Source organism: Hyaena hyaena, unplaced genomic scaffold (genome assembly GCF_003009895.1).
Source record: "Hyaena hyaena isolate Hyena2069 unplaced genomic scaffold, ASM300989v1 scaffold_61, whole genome shotgun sequence".
Lineage (NCBI taxonomy): Eukaryota > Metazoa > Chordata > Mammalia > Carnivora > Hyaenidae > Hyaena > Hyaena hyaena.
This window is the reverse complement of record NW_024080693.1, coordinates 2,393,565-2,415,248: the sequence shown is the minus strand read 5'-3', so window position 1 is coordinate 2,415,248 and position 21,684 is coordinate 2,393,565.

Here is a 21,684-nt window from a genome sequence, read left to right as displayed (position 1 = left end):
TTCATTTGAAGTGGAAGACAGAGAGACATGTCATCACGAGACACTGTGTCCTTAAATTGGACAGTGCACCGGCCTTCTGTAGAGCCACATGTGAACTCAAGACAGAGCATTGGCCCAGTCGGGGGGCACCAGGTTCTATCCAGATATTATCTATCCTTTCCACAGGAGTCAGGCAATAGCTACATGGCATGACCTCTAGACCTAATTGTAAGCCTTGAATGCCCAAAACAGGCTTCACAGAAGCTTAGCAAAATGCCCACTTCTGAGCCCCATCAGCAAAGATTCTGGTTTCATCAGCGTGGGGAGGAAATGGATGTAGGAATTCTTATCGAGTTCCTGGTGAGTCTAACACAAAGGCAGAGTTGAGTGACCATTCCAAACCAATGAGTCTCAGACATGTTGGTCTCAGAACTCTTAAGGGTGTAAATATTCCGAAAGTTATTGAAGTCCTCTAAGTGCTTTTGCTTAGGTGGACCATTCAAAATCAAAAGTAAGGAAATTTTAATATATTCACTTAATAATCTATTTAAAAAGAACAGTAGGCCCACTATATACAAACATATCTCGAATGTTTTCATGAGGAAAATAACAATATGTTCAAAAAATTAGTGACAAGAGTGGCGTCATTGTACATTGCAAGCATCTTTTGTGATTGGCTTAATAAAAGACAGCTGGATTCCCATGTCTGCTTCCACATGCAGTCTGTTGCAATATGTTGTTTTTGCTCAAATCTACGAAGAAAATCTGATCTCACACAGCTCTGTGGTTGGGAAAGGGAGGTGTGTGTTAACACCCCTTTGAGATAATTGTGGATAATCTTCTTTGATACTACACCAAAACGCAGTAACTAGGAGTTTCTTAAAGGTTAGTTGCAATGTGGAATCAGAAAATATGTGAACTTTTTGTATCGTGCGACATTCAGACCCATAGAGTTATCTTGTTATTTGACTGAACCGTTCACCCTTGCATGATTTTGTGACAACAAGCTATGGTCACTTGAAAAATATCAGTCCAGTGAGATATGCAGATCTTTCAACACTGACACGATTTATTACAGTATTAAAAAAAATCCCATTCATTAGTATCTCTTTAAGTATTGGAAAGCTGTCAAGCTCACGGTGGCTGATAGAAGATTTTCAAAATTCTTGAAAGCTTGAATTTTTATCACTGGCAACAAATACTGTCAGTTATTTTCCTGGAAGTGACAGGATTCATTTGTTCATTTTCCAGAAAATGTCTGCCAAATAGTCAAGTTTGAAGAACCATAGTTTGTCTATCGGTTGTTCTTTCAAGTACAAGTGATGCTCCGTGAAGAAAGCGGCTAATCCAGCTCACAAGTCACGAGGCTGAACAGGTGCTTTTCCTGAGAGGCTTCAACACGGGGCAGGACTGCTCTGTGCGCTCCATTTCATCTCACAGAATGTTTAAAAGGACTCCATTCAAAGACTGGGATTTAATAAAATTAAGGACTCTCAAGGCTGTGTATATTCTTTATTTCTCCAAATTCAGGATCTTTTTAATATTACATTTAATAATGCATAAACATTCACATTTATGTACATATGTATACATTTATTTTTAATTGTGGCAAAATACACATAACACGAAATTTACCATCTTATGCAATTTTGAGTGCGCAGCTCAGTGGCAGTGAGCACATCCATACCATTGTGCAACCTTCACTGCCAATTCATCTCCAGAACTCTCTTTACCATGCAACGTGCAAATTCTGTCCCCGTTAAACACTAACTCCCCATTTGCCCCTCCCCTGAGCCCCTGGCCACCACCATTCCACCTTCCACCTACAAATTCGACTATTTTGAGTGCTTTGTGTGATTGGAATCATACAGTATTTGTTCAGTTGCGATTGGCTTATTTCAGTCTACATAATGCTGGGTTTTCACGTGGGTCAGAATTCCCTTCCCCATGAAGGCTGACAACACACCACAGCAGGCCTATGCCCATGCAAAGCGCCTTCTTAAGTGAAAGTGGCTCTGTACACAGGTGGCCATGAGGAGCACAGAACCTGCCACTACAGCTGGGTGCCATCCCTCCATTCACGCGAAGGTCCCAGCGGCTGTACCCACTATAGGTGCAAAATGAAAAGGCAAATAATGTCTTCGTGTTATTAGGAAGATATTTGTGGCTTCTCAGACACTCAGAGAGTCTCAGAAAATTTGTAGTTTGGGATCTATGCTGAAATTTCCATCTGTGTTTACTGATTTTAACATGAAGGCCGTAGACCTCAGGGATAATACAGTAAAGTAGAGAGGCTTCCACAAGGGGAAAGAGAAAAAGGAAGAAGGAAACGTGCTTATGATAGCCTGATAGCCCAGAGCAAACTATCATCAGCATTTAGGTGTCTTTTCTTCTAACGTTTTCTTATAAAGGCCGTGTTCCTCAACTGTTCTGCCGTTAGAATGCTAGAAAGCAGGGCGTGGGCTAAAGATACTTTGCTGGACAGATATTTTTATTCTCTCTATAAGCTCCATAAGAACAGGCCAGCTAAATTCAGGGCTGAGCCAGAATTTTGAAATGCAAATCTAATTAATTCTGTAGAAATATTTAGAGAATATTTGTCTTTTCATTGCTTGTTCCCTGCCATCTTGGTATAGGGAGCGTGAGGGTCCCTAATGTTTTATCTTTGAAGATCTTGTTCTTAAAATGTGGGTAATGCTGGTCTCCCAGCAGCTGGGGGATGATTGAGTGCATAACCTCTATTGAGTGTGTAGCAAGGGCGGGGTCCAAAGTGGGAGCATGCCACGGGCCAATTGTCTTCTCAAAAACACTGATGTAAATAACAACAATATAGTAATACTTCTTACTGCCCATCGATCTATCTCACACATCCAATGTTATGAGAGGCTGATTCAGCCACCCCTACTTTGATGAGGAAGTGGAGGTTCATGCACCATGAGTGACCTCCCCGGAGCTGCAGGACACAGAAACAGGACCCACAGTGACGAGCTCTACCAAGAAGGCACCTGAAAGGGACCCCTGCATAGCTCACTCTCCAGTGTCACTGCACCCCCACCAGCCCTTTCATTCTGCCCTCTACTTAATATTTCTCCTTTAAGGAGCACCTGGGTAGCTCAGTCTGTTGAGCGTCCAACTTCGGCTCAGGTCATGATCTCGTATGTGAGCTCGAGCCCTGCATCGGGCTCTATGCTGGCAGCTCAAAGCCTGGAGCCTGCTTTGGATTCTGTGTCTCCCTCTCTCTCTGCCCCTCCCCTGCTCATGCTCATCCCTCTCTGTGTCTCAATAATAAATAAACATTTAAAACATATATACTTCTCCTTTAAAATGACTTTTTTAAAAGGAAATTTAAAGGGCCACCATCAAAGTAAAATGAGCATTATTTGCCATGGAGGGACATGTATAGCTATTTATTTTTTTATGTTTTATTTTAGAGTGTATGAGCAGAGGAGAGGGACAGAGGGAGAGAAAATCTTTTTTTTAAGTGTATTTATTTTGAGAGAGAGAGAGCATGAGTACAAGCGGGGGATGGGCAGGGAGAGAGGGAGAAACAGAGAAATCCCAAGCAGGTTCTGAGATGTTAGTGCAGAACTTGAGCTCAGGAACTGGGGGATTATGACCTGAGCCATAACCAAGAGTCAGACTCTCAACTGACTGAGCCACCCCGGTGCCCCTATTTCAATAAAGGATGTTCTTCTCTACATCACTTAAAACACCTTGTGATGGCCTCAGAGCATGGGCACCCCTCAGGGCTCTCGGCTCTGGGGAGACCATGGAGGCTCCAAGGAGCTTGTAGAGCAAGGCTGGAAACACCTAGAGCTATGGCAACAGCTGAGGGCTTTTACTAGACGGATACACAACTCGGCCTGTGACATCATCTGTGTTCCTACGACCTGAACCCTGCTCAGTCCAAGCCTTCAAGACACTCACAAATATTTACAGGTGTCCATTCTGGGCATAGCAGGGGCCTGGGTCAGAGAGGGTGAGGCACACAGAATGGAGTTAACTCTTTCGCAGAACGTGGAGCTAGGATGGAGAGGTCGGAACGAGGATATAGCGCAGAGGCAGAGAGGACACTCCCGGTATTCTGTGCAATTTGTTGGGAGGGGTGGCCCTTGCTGGCTGGGCTCCAGAGCTGAGTATCTTTGGGTCCCCTGTGCCCTGATACATTGCTGGACAAGAACAGCCCTTCCTTCACGAGGGCCTGAGGTCCATCAGCAACTGCCTACACTGGTCAATATAGCTGGTCCATACCTGCTAAAGTCATTGAATTTAGCAATAGAGGCTGTGCTGCTCTAGTTGAGGAGGCTCAATCCAGGGGCCCCCAACCCTGCAAGAAAGGGGAAGGGGCTCATCCCTTTGGGGATCTCGGTGTGGGTGGGGCCAGAGGATCGGAGGGAGCACTAACCTGTGTTACCCACCGCACCTGCCCCCACAGCCTTACAAAGGGATCCTTAATTCTTACAAAACAGTAAGCAGATGTTGTCCTCTTAATAAACACCAATCTTTAAAACCCATCATTCCAGCCAAATGCCATGGCCTTCCCTAATAAGCATGGAAGGCTGTGTGGCCGACTGGATTAATTAATACCCACAGGTTCCTGACCTTTTCCTGGCCACGTGGACAATTGGTCCTCCCCCAAGACAGATGACCTGCTCACATGCCTTCTTCCATGATGTATGTGTGTCCTTCTCATGTACGAGATGAGGGACGAGGATCCAGCCCCCGGTCTGGACTTTTTTCTGTTCCAGAATTAAATGCACACAAAAATAAAAATATAGCTTGCCCTTCCTTGGCCTCCCCCATCACACCACCAGACCTTTATAAGAAAAACAGCATTTGCAACAACCAAGGAAATCTTGCTGTCTTCTGTTGAAAGAGTGTTGCTCCATTGTCTTTTTCTCAAGCAAAGTTCCTACCTGACCTCCGCTCAGGAAACAGCAACCATGATCTCTTTCTCCTACTTGCTAGAGAAAAGCATCATCTGAGCCAGGGGCTTGGCTAGAGGGTTGGCAAGTCTGTGTCTCTGTGCATGTCAGGAGTAGGCACTGCCTCCAGATGGGGCCTTTGGAGAGGCCTCTAGCAGTGGGCAGGCAGGAGAATCCTCAGACCACGAAAGAGAAATCCATGACCCCTGTGATTTCCATGTACACTACACCACCCTCAGAGCTGCCTACACAGGCACTAGACCTTTATCAACAGGAGGCCCAGCACTATTGTCTTCTAATTCATACTAAAGTATGAATGACCATCCCAAGCCTAATGGAGAGTAGGGCAGGGAGGGCACATGGCATCTCACTTTGCTATATTAGATTGCCTTATGTTCCAACATCACAGCCTGAGGCCACCAAAAGATTTAAAAAATATCATTTGTACCATTCAGAAACATAATAGGAAATGAAGCTTGCAAATACTTGACACCAGCTACGGAAACTGTAAAAACATACATTCTGGAACTATTTGACCTGGGCAGCAGAAACACTGCAACTGTTTGTGGTCAAGGTAGAAAATCAGATTAGGGAAACATATGAACCTCACCTTGTGAGCAACCCCTCCCTCCAATGTGGGTGGGCACAAGGGAGTGTTCGAGGAGTTGTTAGAGCTCTGGCTTAAATCCTGATTATACCACCCCCCACAGCTACTTGGTCCTGATCAACAAAGTTCGACTTCTCTGCTTTAGTTTCCTCTCCCATAAAGTGGGTATCACCATGATGTATACCTCATAGGCTGTCATGAGACTTCTCGGAGCAAAGACATAAAGAGAATACTGTCTGGCTCCCATTAAGCCACACCTATCGCCGTACCGCAGACTGCTGTGAAGTAAGCTCTTTATAAATGAGAACCCAAACTTCCAAAAGAAACCTCTGTCTTCATGGGCCAAGGAGCATCCCCCTCCCAACTACCACCTCCTTTTCCAGCAACCCTCTCCTCTTCCCCCTGCTCTGCAGGGGGTCCCCCTTCATGGGGTCCTCCCCAAGGAGGCTGATGAAGGAAAGGCTGGGGACTGAGAGCCTGATCTGCCCACTTCCTTCCAACCTGAGGGCTCATACAAGTCACTGGACACTCTGAGTGGAGCTTCTTCATCTGCTCTTCTACCTGGAAGGAGGTAACAGGTCTGTATAAACTCATGGTTCTGGAACCTTGACCCTCTCAAACTTCCAGCTCCAGGGTCACAATCAGGACCGCTGGAGTGGAGCCAAGGGATGAGTATGTTTTAGAAAGTCTTCCCAGGCTATCCTCATCATCTCTCTAGCTCAGGACACCTGGTTTAGGGTACCGTAACCAGGAGGAATGATGGTCACGGCTGTGAAGACAACCACCGCTGGCGCACTCCGCCATGCCTGTGCCAGCTCTCCCTGCAGGTGCAGTCTCCCCTGTCCAAACCACTCCCCACACCCATCGGCTCTAAGTCCTTAATAGAGAGACTTCCAGGAGCCAAGTCGTCATCCCCAGTTAAGTTTTACAAGTGCCTGGGGCAAAGACAACGACACAAGAATAATACCATCGTGTTCAACAAGCCCCAGAAAAGGGCCATGCTTCTTGCTGTCATCCAGACTTCTTTTGTCTGGCTGCCAGGAAGCTCAAAAAATAAACGATTAAACTAGAGCAACTTTAACTAGAGACACGTCACCCATGTGTTATGTTTGTTTATCTGTCATACATGTGACCATTATTCATTGTTTGTTTGTTTCTATTTCAAAAGCATTACTGAAATATTCTATTAAAAATGCTAGGAGGAACTTAACGGAGGACCACGGGGGAGGAGAAGGGGAAAAATAGCCGGGGAGAGGGAGGGAGGCAAACCATGAGAGACTCTTGAATACTGAGAACAAACTGAGGGCTGATGGGGGTGGGGGAGAGGGGAAGGGGGGTGATGGGCATGGAGGAGGGCGCTTGTGGGGATGGGCACTGGGTGTTATATGGAAACCAACTTGACAATAAGCTATTTAAGAAAAAAACTAGAAAAAATATTAAAAAATAAACAAGTATTTAAATAAATAAATATGTAGATATGTCAAAAGTGAATCAGCAGAGTTCCCTGGTAAGAGTGAGAAAATCCCAGAGATGCCGAGAAGCAGGGTGTGAGAGCACAGCCCTAAAATGAGCCAGACTCTAGAAGTTTCAGGAGACCGATGTTGGAGTGAATAGTTCTTAAGTCCCCTCAACTGCAGACTGCGGTAATAACACAAATAAAGAAGCAGAGGCAGGTGGGTCCGGAGTGAAAACACCAGGTTCTAAACATGGAGGACCACATGGCAGCGACATCATCTTCCAGTATCTTAATTATCAGACCTCAGAAATGGGATCGAGTAAGAATACCAAGGCCAGCTCCCCTTAAGTATTTGCTGCTAAGGGATCGCCACAGGGGCCATGCAGGATAAAGGACCCCAGTGTTCCCTGACCACATTTTCATAAGGATTTCACCTTCATCTCTCCCCCTAATACCTGAAGACCCAGGAAGGACTCATTAGAGGAATCCTTAAATGACACCCTTCGCTCTAGGTTTCTGTTTCCTCTGCCCACAAAGGAAAGACTAAAACGTCCTGGTCCATGTCCCCAAGTGGGTGGTGACCCAAAAAAGGATGCCAGCTCACACTGTCAGCCTTTCACATTTATCCTTCACTGCAACCATAGAAAGTCAGAGCTATTATTTATTATCAACCCCACTTTAGAGGTAAAGAGACTGGGGTACAGAGAACTTGAGAAATGACCAAAGGTCACACGGCAATGCATTCCCAGGCATTCCGGCCCTAGGGTCCAGCTCTTAACTGTAACTTCCTCTGCAGTGAGAGCAGGGTATGAAACACCAACAGAAGAGAAAGATTCTCTGTGCAAAAGGATCCCTCTTTCAGGTCAGCTCTGCCCTGAGGGGCCATGTGCTCCTGGATGGTGGCAGGACCCAAGGGGGCAGAATCAAGGGCAGATGACACACCTGATGGTGACTGTCAGGGCTATAGATGCCAGGGTGATCTCCACCTTTCCTGGTTTGGTCAGATGTAACAGAAAGATACTCCAAACACGAGCAAAGCCCACACAGTGACAGGGGTGACTCTCCCAGATGCTGGGTTGAAGAAGGACAATAGGCACAGATATCACGTTGAGTCTGATGAAGTCCAAGAGCGGGCAAGGCTGACCCATGACATATGTGCATCAGGAGAGAGGGAAGACCCTTGCAGGGTGCTGGCAGGGGAGGTGTGATGGGGTTTTCTGGCGTTCCAGTTCTTATTCTGGGTGTTAGTTACACAGGTGTGCTCTGTTTGTTGAGTGAGGCCCTATTTAGTAGAATATTCCACTGCAATAAATATCTGCCAAAGGGGCCCCCAGCTTCCTGTAGGCAGAGGCAGCAGGAAGGCTGGAATTCAAGGTGTCCACTGGTGTTGGCACCTCAGTCAGCACCAGGTCTAAACCCTTTAGAGAATAAAGAATTTGACATACCAAATGTCTTCTCCATTGGCTTTCACATGATGGAATCAGTGGGCTCCCTTGCAAGATGCACAGACAAGTTTCAAAACAAAGAGGACACCAGCGGAGGCCAGCCACGCACATTTCCTCCTGCACAGACCATCTCTCTGCCCAGATCGTCAAGTAAAGAATTGTGTGATCGTTTGGTTAATGTTCAGTGGAGCTGGGACGGAGACTGGTGTGCATGGTACAGGAACACGGGAGGTGTTCTAGAAATAACGAGAGCAGGAAATGGTGAATAAGTACATATTCATCCTTATGGCCTTTGCAGGGTCTCCCTACTCTCTTCTTTTCTTCCCGGCACTCTCTCTCTCTCTCTCTCTCTCTCTCTCTCACACACACACACACACACACACACACACACTGACCAAGGGGCCCCAGCAGCAGCCTCTGACCACATATGTTTCTCTAAGAGGCACTAAGGAATCCTGGGCTTCCTGTTCCCCAGATGTCCTGGCAGTGAGAGCGCTGGCAAGTGCCTCAGGACAGGCAGGGGAGGGAAGGAGCCCTAACAGACAAAGCCCAAAGCCCTTGCACAAGACTTCCAATCAGGTGGCTCTGGCCTTCTGGCCTTTCCCTGCAGCCCCAGGGACTTCCTATCCCCCTGTCAGGAAAAAGCCCCAGTGGCTTGGACTTCCTGCTTCCTAGATGCAATTTTTGCCTCTCTTCTCCAAGTATCTACAGCTCTAGATTTCACCATCAAGTTGGCAATGTCTCCACATCCCCTCTGAAACCTACAGGGGCCATGTCAGCAAAGCAAACATAGGCCATCTCCCACCTTCATGCTGGGTGTCCCCCACCTCTATCTTTTGTGTTGGAACACCTGCCTCTCCCTCATTGCCCGACAGCTGTTTGGGTGGTTTCTGCTCTCTTCTGTGCTCCCTCAAGGGGAACACTCAGCCATGGGTGGAGAGACACCCAGGGATGGGGGGCATCAGCCAACTTCCCGGAAGCCCTGGGGCTGCAAGCAGACCTTGCCCCAGCCGGCTGACCTTTTCTGCCTCCTCTTCCCTTCACGACTGCCTGTTGCACCCCCATGTTTGGGAGCCCCTCTTGCCCCTCTCAGCACTACTGTGATTGGGTGCTCCACTGCGGGACGGCCAAGTTTATATGCTGTCACTCACTTTATATCCCCCATAACTCTGCCTCCCAAGCCCTCCTGTGCATGTGTTTAATTTTTACAATCAAGAAGACAAATGGGAAGAGTGGCAGCCCAGACACCCTGGAGGGGTGGGCTCTGGCCCTGCCTTGCTGGAACCTGGGCATGAATTCCATCAGTGACCTGAGGTTGTATTTTATGCATAACACCCCAGTGGTTTTTAAATCTCCTTAAACTTTTGATGACTGAGATAAAAGAGAAGGAGGAAGCTGTGTAAAGATGGAGCCACTACTATAGGGGCAGAGCTGCCAGGACCTCTATGGGGTGGGAGTCGGGGCTACTTTATATCATCCCTTGGGTTTTGTTCCCTGCTCTCTTGCCCCTCATGGCCACCCACACAAACCCCACCATCTCCCACCTAGTGGGCAGAAATGTGGATGCACCCACCTGTCCCAAGCCATTGTCCTTCTAGGATACACTCTTTGATAACAGCAATGACAATGGTAATGATGACAAGAAGAAACGACAAATAAAAAGAAAACATTAAATGAAAATAAATGCATCTTTTAAAACATGTTGGTTTTTATTGATCATAACTCACGATCTAATAAAAGCAACATCCTTGCTATGCAAATAGCTCTAAGCTGAGTCCCGTAGATGCCACTTCCACCTGGACGGCAGCTCAAAGCCCCTCCTACAAGACAATTCTGCAGCCCATATACCAGAGCAATTGTCCAAAACAGCAACTCTGCGCACATCTCTCCCCTGCTTCAAACAGCTGTCTCTCATCACCCACAGGCTACGCTCTATCACGTGGTCCTCCCTACCTGCCCACCTTCTAATAAAACAGCAGCAGCGATAACAGTAATGGCAACCAACACTCAGTGACTGATTGTTTAGTGTTGCAAACTATGTTGGGCATTCACAGAGGTTATCCCATTTTCTCCCCATCAGCCCAATAAGGCAGGTGCCTTTATTACACTCAATCCACAGAGGCACAGGGAGGAGGAAGCTGCCTCAAGCCATCCTGGAAGTTCTCCTTAGAAGCTGGGCTGAACGCCCTACTGGATGTGCCACACACAACATTCCAGGCGCGTCTCCTATCACGGGAGAAAAGTTGGAGTTTAGGGTTTGCAGTCCATCTCCTTCATAGAATCATCTTGAGACAGGCGCACCATCTGATTCATTGCTGTGTCCCCGGGACCCAAGCATGACAATGGAAGGCAGCCAGTGAGAGTTTTCGGATGGACCTATGTTGGACATAAACCACCAGGATTCCATTAGCTCACTCGGGCTCTGAAATGTTTCCCCTGGTCCTCTGAGCTACTGGGCTAGAAACCACAATCAGGCAGGAAGGAGAGTCTTCCCTCTCCCTCCTATTCCCCCTTTAGGAGATCTTGTTCATACACACAACCAGGATGCTTCTGCCCCAAGAAGCCACTTGAGGAATTTGGATTATGCTCAAATTCCTTTGATTCAGGAATAAATTTTAAAATTGAGCCCGCAAAGGCTATAGTCGCGGTTGGACCCACAGGTACAACTACTATACCATTTTACTCTAATATGAGGGGGCCAGGCAGGAAGGACAAAAGTGAACTTTCCCGGAAGACCCAGGACTTCCTAAAGAGAGCACATGGACCCAGAACTGAAGCTGGACTGATAGTAATCAATACTATCCAACCTAATTCAATTCATTTGCCTTGTATTGAATATGATCTTAATATACTAGGAGACATCAGCTTCTATTAGAGCCTAGGAAATCATCTTTGAAAAGAGGCAAAATGGTATCATATGCATAATTTGAAAAACATTGTTTTCAACATCTTTCCACTTCATTTAGCATTTTGAGGAATTGAGGCTATATCTTGTAGCTATCACACTGAATTAATCACCTTGAGACCTGTGAGAAGATAACTGGAACTCTAATTTCAGGCTGCTTTTATTCTTGGAAGATGGCCTTTTAAGTTGGAATGTGGGAATTGGTGTAAAATACCTCTTAGCACTCATAAGCTCTCATACTTCTAATTTTCACTAGGCCTGGCCTGTGCTGGTGAATATAGTAGCCATATACCACATGTGACTACTGGATGCTTAGAATGTGACTGATCTGGATTGAGATATAAAATGTACATGGATTTCAAAGTCCTAGTTCAAAAAAGTAAAGTATCTCCATAATGTTTACATTGACTAGAGACTGAAGTTATATACATATATATATATATATATACACACACACACACATATATGTATATACATGACAGTAAATAAAATGTATAATCAAAATTAATTTCTCTTGCCTTTTTTGTTACTTGTTTATTGTAGCTCCTAGAAAATTTAAAACTACACATCATATTTCTGTGAATTAAAGCTATTCTATACAATTAAATATTAAGGAACATATGAATAATATTTTCCAAAAATTTTTATTTTATTTATTTTGTTAGTTCATTTTCCAAAAATTTTAAATGATTTGGGAAAATACATGAGATGTCACTTTATCTATTTATTTTTGAGTTTATTTATTTACTCTGAGACAGAATGAGAGAGAGCATGAGCAGAGACAGAGATGGAGAAAGAGAATCCTAAGCAGGTGCTACGCTGGCAGTGCAGAGTCTGATGCAGGGCTTGAACCCACCAACCATGAGATCATGACCCAAACTGAAACCAAAAGTCAGACATTTAACTGACTGAGCCCCCCATGTGCTCCACAAAATGTCATTTTGAAAGAAAAATAGCAATGAAAAGTATATAGAGAGGATAATTAAAACTGTGTGAAATGCACATATATGTTTACATATGTAAACAGAAAGCAGACAGAAAGGAATGTCAACTAATATAGTCATCTCAGAAAAGGAGGATTAAAGTATGGATATAGTTGCCTCCTTCACACATTTCTAAATGTTCCTCAAAAAGCTTTTCTATGTTTATTATCAACAAATAATAAATGTTAGTAAAAGGAAATTATCCCCCATAAACATTAGTATTGTTATATGCCGCTATGCATCTTGCCTGGAATTTGCTAAAGTAAATAATTTACAAGCACATTTAGTCTTTATTTGGCCATAAGAGACATCTCATCATGAAATACACCATTTCCAATGAAGAACTCATTCTTGTGAGCGTCCAGTTGCATCCATTGGTTTTTAGTTGTATAACAAAATATTTTCTTCAAATGAGCATTCTGCTCAGCAATGGGAGATGATCTAGTAAAAAAAATTGGCAGTCACTATTGCAACATTATATTGGGAAGACAAAGTTCATTATCAAAGTTTGCTCATCCAGAATTTATTTCTAGTTGCTTGTTCCCTGAATATAAGGAGAGAGAAAAAGATCCACAGGAAAATAATTCATGAGTTCCCAACAAACAGTCCTTTGTGTGGGCAAGCTTTAAAGAAACAAGGATTCTCTAAGTTAGAAAACCATGAATGACAAAATGGCTCTGCCTTGATCTTTTGCCAATTTATTTGGTCCTCTTAAGGAATTCTGTTGCAGTAATGTCCATCTGGAAACTCTGAAATCCTTTTGGGTCACAAAAGCCCCCTCCCTATCCATCCACCCACCCATCCACCCATCCTTCCTTCCACTCATCCATCCACCCATCCATCCATCCACCCATTCACCCACTCACCTATCCATCCATCCACTCATCCATCCATCCAACCATCCATCCATCCATCCATCCATCTATCCATCCACCCACTCACCCATTTATTCATCTATCCAGTCATCCATCTCATCCATCTGTTCATCATATTTTATGGAGACCTGGCTTTTGCTAAGAACCATTTCAGGTGCTGAGGATATGGCAATGAACAAAACAGACAAAGCATTACTCTCAGGGAGCTGATGTTTTAGTGAGAGGAGTCACACTGTAAACAAGTAAAAGCATCATAATGATAATTTCAGAAAGTGGCCAATGTTTTGAGGAAAATAAAATACAACAGTGGGAAAAAAGAATGTGCCTTCTTTAAACAACCTCTTTGAAGAGGCAAGATTTGAGCTGATGGCTGATGGCAAGAAGGTGACTGTTATGGTTAAACCTGGGAAGAGCATTTCGGGCACAGAGAAAGCCAAGTGCAAACGTCCTGAGGCATGCCATTTTGAGGAATAGAAAGGAGTTCAGTGTGGCACAGCGGGCAGTAGATGAGATCAGAGAAGGAGGCAGGTCCCCTTCACATGGGTCTCATAGACAAAAAAGAATTTGTATTTCTCCTACTGGGAGGATCAAGAATGAAGCAGAGAAACCCTTTGCTAGGCTACTGTGGTCATCCAGGTGAGAGACACAGACTACCTGGCCGGCTCATCACTCACAGTATTTTGGGGGGCTCCGCTCAGAGCACACATAATCAACAGTGCCTGAAAACAACAAACCTGGTTTACAGCCCTTCTAACCTGATGCTCTGGGAAAGAGCACCCTCAAATGTGAGATCATCTGCCCAAACCCTTAAAATATTTAAATGCCCCAAATCATGCTCTAAGCAAAAGGCCCATTTGAGGTTCCCAGAGGTTCAATTCCACTTAGTTTCCCTGCTTTTCATTTGCTTCAACTGGTTCCAGCTGGACCTGGAAACAGACATGTCAACACAGTCCCTGCCCATGAAGGCTTCCCAGCGACCAGGAAACAGGTCGTCAATTGTAATTGCCATAGAAAATCTGATTCTTTCAGAGGCTCTGCAAACCCCACATGCCTGAGCTCTATCTGGGAGCAGGTTCCTGTTGGCAGTAACGAGCATCAGGGTGCCCCGAGCTTGGACTGATTGCCACTGGAGAGATGGTGAAGCACCCCGCTTCTCTGAGGTCCGGGCACACACCCTGCACTGTTAGACCATCCATGACTAAGCCTGACCTTCCAGGAATCAGCCCAAGCCAGATAATTTATGATTAACTACCTCTCTGATTCTATCAACCACTGTTACTTTCCTGGCTCCCACCCAGACCCATCTGGGTAGTAACATGGACCCAGTGATCCTGGCATCTGGAAGCATTTGTCTTAAAAGAGCCAGTCCCTTCTTGATGTCAATTATCAGTTCAGTCACCAGCCAACAGGCCAGATAGTCTGCCCCATGGCCCAGACACACAGGATGCTGCCTACAGGGTGTGTGAAGTTTCCCTCTGTTGCCATCCACAGATTTGCCCATGCCCCCAGCCTTGTAGGGGAGATGAGTCCATGCCAACATGGCTGGATTATTCACAAATGCATGTGCGCCCATGCATACGCGTGCACACACACACACACACACACACACACACACACACTGCTCTACTGGAAGTTAGCTTATGGAATGTGGCCTCTGAGAGTCCCATGAAACACACCTGTTTCAAGCAGCAACTGTTATTTGAGCAGCTACTTAGTGCTCAGCTTGGCTCAGGGTTGTCTGAACCGGCGCTATGAGTGGGGGCAACACGGTGGTCCTCAGCAGGGCAGAGTTCACTGTCGAATTGGGGAGGCTGGCTGAGCTGGAAGGTATGCATACACAGTGGGGTCAAAGTGGATGGAAGCTGCAGTCACAGGATTTACCCTCAGTCTATCCTTTGATCTTACTCGAACACCTTCTCTTCTCTAAGCTTTGTTTTTCCCATTCTTATGATGGAGACAATGGCCCAGAGGACTTTTAGAGCTTCCTAGCCACAGTGGAAGTCCCTCACACATGAAGGGAGGCTCTGGACTCAGCACACGGTCAAAATCATGCTGAGCCAAACTTGCTCCCACAAACTACTCCATATGTATACTTGGTGAAGCCAGATTAAGAGTACATATGTAAAATATGAATACATTGCACAATTTAAATTACTTCTTTTTTGCCAAGCATGTATATTTTAATTCATAAACATACACACATTGAAGAAAAATGACCAACTGTACCACAAGCTGATCAGGCCCAAGCCCCTTGCCCAGGTATTAAAGAAAGAGATCTAGCTGAAAAGTTCCAGCAGAAAAGTGTTTTCTTGCAGCAACTTCAGGAGCAATGGGCAGACACTAAAGTGCCCTTGTGCACAACGGTATGGCCCCAAAATGCCATGCAGAGAGCCCTCCCCCACCTTAGCCACGTGTTTTGCCCACATGGTTGGTGGGGATAGGAGTCCATCTGAGGATGTAATTGCCTTTTATTTAAGAAAACATTCTGTCAGCCTCCAAGTGTTCTGCAGAATCGTGTCTTGACCTTCCTCATAATACAGGTCAGAAATTTGGGATCCTTCTGTGGCACATGCCACATTTCTGTTGGACTTTGCTCCCTGACTCCTTGGCATTTCTGTAGGGTGAATGGGCCCCCCAGGGCTCCTTCACCTGACACTGGCTCCTCACAATTAAAACCCTTAAACGGTTGGGACACTTGGGTGACTCATTTAGTTAAGCATCCGACTCTTGGTTTCAGCTTAGGTGATGATCTCATGGTTCATGAGTTCTAGCCCCACATCAGGCTCTGCATTGACAGCCTACTTGAGATTCTCTCTCTCTCTCCTTCTCTCTAAATGAATAAATAAACAAAACAAAACAAAACAAAACAAAACCTAGATAGTTTCTCATCTTGACCAGGTTTCAACCGAGACCCCTTTGGCAAGGCCTTCAGGTCCTCCTCTCACAGCTTGGCAGGCTTGTTCTCTCTGCCCCAGGGCATTGGAGCCTCATGAGCAGTTCTATGGGCAGGTGGATCAAAGCCCTGACCCTAATGAGGAGAAGCTCACTAGAGGGTGCAGCTGATTCAAACAATCTCCAGCCCTTTCCTCAGCACACCCCACATGTGCAGGATGTCCCCTCAGGGTGACCTTTCAAGACAAGCATCCCCCAATGACGAGGGTCGACACCCTGGTCTTGGGCAGCCTTCTGGTCGACCTTGCCGTCGATCCTGGCTCTGGTGGGCCAGCGTGGGTGGAAAGGCCCGCTTCCCTGGCCTTCACAAGCCTCCCCACCGAGAAAGCACTGGAGCCCGGGTCGCCCCCGTGATGGGCCCTCCTCTCCCTGCCAAGGTTTTAAAAGCATCTGGGCACAGGTGCGGGTGCCGTCAGCCTCCGGGGCCAGTAACGGAAACTCAGTGGAGGAAAACGAGGACACGCAACCACAATGCCATTATGTTTTCCCAGAACATGCAGTGCTCCAAATAAATGTGTCTCCAGCATTATCACACCACAATATTCATACGGCTCATTACTGGTTTTAATTTTGCCCATTGCTTATTTACTGTCTCCTTCCTCACTTTATTGCCGGGGTTGGAAGAGTTACTCATCCATGCCCAGAACAGAAGGTCCCCAAAGTGGAATCTCTCCAGAAGTTTCTGGCCCTGCTGAGCCCCCACAGGACAGGCTGCGGCCCAAACCCAAACAGCGTCACTCCGAGCGCCTCTCCCTTTAGCCTCCCTGCCACGCTGACTGCGTTTCTGCCCCGGCCAGGGGAGCCCTTCCCTTCTCTACCACGGGGACCTGGCAGGCAGAGGAGTGGTGGCCACAGGGAGCCCGGTGTGCAGCGTGAGGCTGCCCACACCCACCCTGAGCAGGGGTCGGTGGGGCTCAGCGGGAGGGCTCACCCCTACTCCCCAGCAGACCTCCCTCACCCAGCCACCTCCTCTCCCAACTGGCCATGGTGGTCTATCCCTGGAGACACCTCCAAGAAAACAAAATCCACCTGTCCCGTGAATGAAAGAGGATGGGAAAAATGATTTCATTAACACACTTGTTTTTTTAAGTGCATTTATTTATTTTGAGAGAAAGTGAGAGAGAGAGAGAGAGAATACCATTCACTGTCAGTGCAGAGCCCCCTGCCGGGCTTGAACTCACAAACCATGAGGTCATGATCTGAACCAAAATCAAGAGCCCAACACTTAACCGACTGAGCCACCCAAGAGTCCCAATATACTTATTTTTTTATATTGTAATTAATGCCTTTTATTTAAATTGGAAAGCACATAATAGTCTAAAGAAGCAAAATTTATTAACTTCTCTCTGCTTATCAGAGGCAAACTCGTAACCTTTTGGTGATTTTTTAAATCTTTTTCACTTGTACTAAAGAAAAATTAAAAATAAAAAATAAAGTTAAAAAGACACCGCAGTTCAGAGCATAATCATGTCCTAGAATCTCTCTGCTTACAAAATTGTAAAATCACCCTGTGTTCCCTGCCACACGGGGAACAGAGATGAAAAAGACACACAAAAAACATAATCAATAACCTGCCTTATTCCCTCCTCTCAATCTTCAGAAAATAAGCAATGCTCTCAGCAGGCACTGTTGTTCCTATAACCATGCTTGTGTCCATAGGACATACTGGACGTTGGAAAGAGAGGGCGGAGAGTATGAAAAAGAAAGAGAGGGAAGGATCAAGGGAAGAAAGAAGAAAATAGGCAGGAAGACAGACAGACAAGAAAGAAAAGAAGGAAGGAAGGAGAGAGAGAAACAGGGAGAGGAAGGAAGGGAAGGAAGGAAGGAAGGAAGGAAGGAAGGAAGGAAGGAAGGAAGGAAGGAAGGAAGGAAGGAAAGAAAGGAAGGAAGGAAGGAAGGAAGGAGAAAGGAAGGGAGAGGGAGGGAGATATAAAAGAAGGGAGGGAGGGAGGAAGGAAGGAAGGAAGGAAGGAAGGAAGGAAGGAAGGAATTTAGGTAAAGGAAGGAAGGAAGGGAGGGAGGGAGGGAGAGAGGAAAGAAGAAATAAGAAGGAATTGATTTAACAAAAGTCAAGAAGATAAACAAAAGAAAGATTTAATGAAAATAGTTTTTACTCTCCTACCTATACTCTCGGGCATGTCATTTCCCTGTAGCTTGGTTTCCTGCAGGGGAATGTTCCTGAACGGTTATCCCTTCGGGAAAGCAGCCACAGCTCTCTCCTAACTGCATAGTATTCTACCGTCCCCCACACACAATGTATTCAATCTTTCCTCTATTAATGGACATTCAAAAGATTTCTTCTCCCTCCTTCCTTTATAAATAATGCTTTTATTTCTATAAGATAAAGGCAGAAAATGGAACTGCTGGGTCACAGGGTACGCATATTTTAATTCTAATATGTACTCTAAGATTACTTTCCCCAAAGGCTGAAGCAAGTCACAGGAGGTGCCCCGAACTTTGCATCTTTGCCAACACCTAATGTTACCACCCGGGGAGGGGGAGGGGGTGCTTGCTAAAACCTTGTATTCCCTTTCCACTTTGTTTCTACTTCCCCACTTCCCAGAGGTTGAATTTGTTCTCTGATGTTTACTGACCACTGGCATTTCCTTATCTGTGAATTGCCTGCTGTGATAGCTACTGGCGTGTTTAATTAGGTCACTTGTCGTTTTTCTCAACGTGTAACTACTCTTTGCATATTATGCATTTAACCCCTTAGCTGCCAGATTTTATAAATATCTTCCTCTATTTACCGTGAAGTCCACACACAATTCCTCATATCTTGCAATCCTCTTCGTAAACATTTGGGATGTCTGCATGATGCACCACAGTGTGGCACTTTCTGTATGCTGCTGGACATGCAGCTGTCTCTCTCTCTCCCTCTCTGTCTCCCTTTCTATCTTTGACATTATGAATAATGTGGGAACCTTGGTTTGTCTATATTTTGTATTACTTCTGTGAGACACTGTAGTACCTACATTTCAAAATAGAGAATTTTAGTTTATTAAAAATTTTTTTTTGTTTTATTTATTTTTGAGACAAAGAAAGACAGAGCACGAGTTGGTGAGAGTCGGAGAGAGAGGGAGACACAGAATCTGAAGCAGCTCCAGGCTCTGAGCCGTCAGCACAGAGCCCAAAGTAGGGCTCGAACCCACAAACTGTGAGATCATGACCTGAGCGGAAGTCCGACGCTTAACCGACTGAGCCACCCAGGCACCCAGAGAATTTTGTTTTTAAGTACAAATTTATTAAATCAAAAATATGAACATTTTAAAAGCTGTTGCTGCTCATCATTAAACTGTCTTTTTTGTTTACTTGCTTTTTGAGAGAGAGGCAGAAAGAGAGGGAGACAGAGGATCCAAAGTGGGCTCTGCACTGACAGCAGAAAGCCCGACGCAAGGCTCGAACTCATGAACCTGGAGATCATAACCTGAGCCAAACTCAGATGTTTAACTGAGTGAGAAGCCCCAAAATGCCTTCTTAACAGATGTGACACCACTATCTCCTAGCAGCTTCCTGCTCTGCCTTGCCCTCGCCTCCGCGGGGAGCTGCTGGGCTTAAAGCTCTGCATTCAAAGGCTGAAGGCTTGGGATGATGCTCTCATTTTGATGATGATCCCCATAATGTACTCATGTGACCGATCATTTTATAAGCTCAGTAGCCACCTACCTTAACTCTCTTATGATTCAACTTCCTCTTTGTGACCTCTGCATACTTTTTCTTTTGATACTTGATGTTTTTTTAATTTATGTATACGAATCCTCTATGCCCATAGGATAGAAACTTTGTTGTGTTTGTACACAGTATTTTTCAGTGACAAGTTCTCTTTGTGACCACAGTGGTAGATAAAATATTTCAGTCTTCTGTAGCCGAATCCGTTGGTCCAATATGGCTTCTTCTCCAGTGTTGAACTCTGTCACCTGCAGCCTAGAGCTTATTTCAGTATGGACTGCTGTTTTCCACTAGCTTATTATAGCTTGATTTTTCTTTCACACTTAACGTTTCAATCATTTTACTTATTTCGATATCTGATGAAGAAGAAAAGCCACTATTCCCTTCTGGAGGTTTCCATCAACCTCAGCTTCATCTGGGAAATAGTTCCCTAAATATTAACACCGTCTAACAAAACTGTTCGAGATCTCTCTAGTCTGCGATTTAGATTTGAATATTTATTTTTGCACCAGTAGCAAATCAATGGAATAATTCTTGTTATGCAATGCTTTTTTATCTGGCAGAACTAGTTCCTCTTCCTCCCATTATTCTTTGGTTTTAATTTTTTAACTGTTACTTACCTACCATTCTTCCACATATTCTTTAGAAATATTTTGTTCCCTTCTGCCCTCCAGGGGAAAAAAAAAAAGCCTTTCCAGACTTTGATTAGGATTACATTGAACCTTAACCTAATTTAAAGGGAATTTTAGACATCCAGTCTCCTCATTCAGCTATATTTATAGGTCTCTTCAATCAAAAGATATTTTTAAAATATGTATTACTATTTTTTCCATTTTTTTTCAAGTAGATTCTATGTCATTCTTCTTAAAATTTTTTCCTGGATGTTTATATTCTCATTTTTTTTTACTTGTTATTGCTATTAGGTTAAAAGTAAGAATTTTTGTATGTTTATTATGAATATAATTATCATCATATGTAATTATAAATACTAATGATTATATGGAATTAATAATCATAATGATATATTTTGCGATCAAAAATTTTAAAGTTACTACCAATGAGTAATAAAATTAACAATAACAGTGATAATAAAATTATTAATAATTATACCACAGATTCTTTTATTTTTTATTTTATTTTATTTTGGGGGGCAAGATGGGAGGGGCAGAGAGATAGGGACAGAGGATCTGAAGCAGGACAGCTGAGAGTCTGATGTGGGGCTCGAACTCGAGAACCACAAGATCATGAACTGAGCCAAAGTTGTACGCCCAAAGGCAGAGATTCTTTTAAAAATACTGTTCTGGCAACACCTGGGTGGCTCAGTCTATTAACTCTCCAACTTTGGCTCAGCTCATGATCTCATGGTTTGTGAGTTCGAGCCCCACATAGGACTCTGTGCTGACAGCTCAGAGTCTGGAGCTGCTTCAGATTCTGTGTCTCCGTCTCTATCTGTCCCTTCCCTGATCATTCTCTCTCTCTCTCTCTCAAAATAAGTAAACATTGAAAAATGTTTAATAACAATGACAATAAAAATCCATTCTGTGGGCACCTGGGTGGCTCTGTTGGTTGAAGCATCTGACTTTGGTCAGGTCATGACCTCATTGCTTGTGAATTCGAGCCCCAGTTCCGGCTCTGTGCTGACAGCTCAGAGCTCACAGCTCAGAGCCTGGAGCCTGCTTCGGATTCTGTGTGTCTCTCTGCCCTTCCCCCACTCACTTTCTGTCTCTCTCTCTCTCTCTCTCTCAAATATAAATAAGCATTTAAAAAAAAACTTTAAAAAAACAAAAAATAAATAAAAATACTGTTCAGCATATTCCCCTAACATCCTGTAGACTTTTGTGTATAGTTTTTTTTATTTAAACTACCCCTACAGTTTATGTGCAGAGTA